This window comes from Suncus etruscus, chromosome 5, assembly GCF_024139225.1.
Source record: "Suncus etruscus isolate mSunEtr1 chromosome 5, mSunEtr1.pri.cur, whole genome shotgun sequence".
Classification (NCBI taxonomy): domain Eukaryota; kingdom Metazoa; phylum Chordata; class Mammalia; order Eulipotyphla; family Soricidae; genus Suncus; species Suncus etruscus.
The window spans coordinates 75,590,300-75,591,735 of record NC_064852.1 but is presented as its reverse complement, the minus strand read 5'-3'; the positions used below and the strand labels follow the sequence as shown (position 1 = coordinate 75,591,735).

The 1,436-nt window shown below is 40.9% G+C and overlaps 1 non-coding gene across 1 annotated transcript; it reads left to right on the top strand.

The window, feature by feature from the left end:
- Positions 1-523: 523 nt before the first annotated feature.
- LOC126010222 (small nucleolar RNA SNORA51) lies at positions 524-660 on the top strand. Its single transcript, XR_007496335.1, has one exon. It is a non-coding gene; the product is annotated as a small nucleolar RNA SNORA51 (small nucleolar RNA).
- The last annotated feature ends 776 nt before the right edge of the window (positions 661-1,436 follow it).

Genomic DNA, 1,436 nt, shown 5'->3' with positions numbered 1-1,436 from the left:
ACTAACATTACATACAGTCTTATTAAGAACAGTAAAGTTATCTTACACTAAGTGAAAAACATGTTGCATAAGAGACAAGTTCGATGTACACAGAATCTATTATGCTGAGTGAAATAAGTCAGAGAGAGAAAAACGCAGAATGGTCTCACTCATCTATGGGTTTTAGGAAAAATGAAAGACACCCTTGTAATAATAATTTTCAGACACAAAAGAGAAAAGAGCTGGAAGTTCCAGCTCACCTCAGGAAGCTCACCACAAATAGTGATGAGTTTAGTTAGGGAAATAACTACATTTTGAACTGTCCTAATAACGAGAATGTATGAGGAAAATGGAGAGCCTGTCTAGAGTACAGGCGGGGGTCGGGTGGGGAGGAAGGAGACTTGGGACATTGGTGATGGGAATGTTGCACTGGTGATGGGTGGTGTTCTTTACATGACTGAAACCCAAACACAATCATGTATGCAATCAAGGTGTTTAAATAAATTAAAAAAAAAAGAGACAAGTTTAAAAAATAGAGAAATAAAAACTCATGGATAAGAGGGGGAGGGGATTTCAATAAAGATCAAATATATATAGAAAGAGGAGGTACAGTAAATGCACCCCATATACAGCTCAACATAAGCCCTTTGCTTGGTCTGTATTGTGAATTGGGGGACAAAAAAAATCAAATATATATATATAAAAAATAGTGAATATTTTCAGAAATTAGGGGCTGACTCAGTGCCAAAAAAAATGCCTACTACATACATGAAGATAAGAATTCAGTTTTGGGGGCTGGAGAGATAGCACAGAGGTAGGGCATTTGCCTTGCAAGCAGCTGTTCCGGACAGACCTCCCCAGCATCCCATATGGTCCCTGAGCCTACCAGGAGCGATTTCTGAGCACAGAACCAGAAGTAACCCCTCCTGGGTTACCTCCTGAGTGCTGCCGGTTATGACCCAAAAGCCAAAAAAAAAATTTTTTTTTCAATTTGGTCATACAAGTCCAGCAAGGTCCCTTACAACTATGCTATCTGATATCCTGCAACACTGCCCTACAATACCTGTTCTGCACAGAAAGGTGTGTGAGAGCAAGTGATCAGAAATGCAATGCCCATCGGGCCGGAGAGATAGCACAGCAGTAGGGCTTTTGCCTTGCAAGCAGCCAATCAAGGATAAATGGTGATTTGAATCCTGACATTCCATATGGTCCCCCAAGCCTGCCAGGACAGATTTCTGATCACAACCAAGAGTAACCCTGAGAGCCACCAGGTGTGACCCTTCCCCCCCAAAAAAAAAATGCCCGGTGAGCATGTGTCCAATCATCACAACTAAATTGTGCCATCCTGGTTCATCACAGCCAATGATCAGCAACCAAGGGAAGGTGAAAAATTTTGAACATTTTCTAAGTGAGTATGTTAAGTATTATTAACTGAGCATAGATTCAAGAGTTGAATT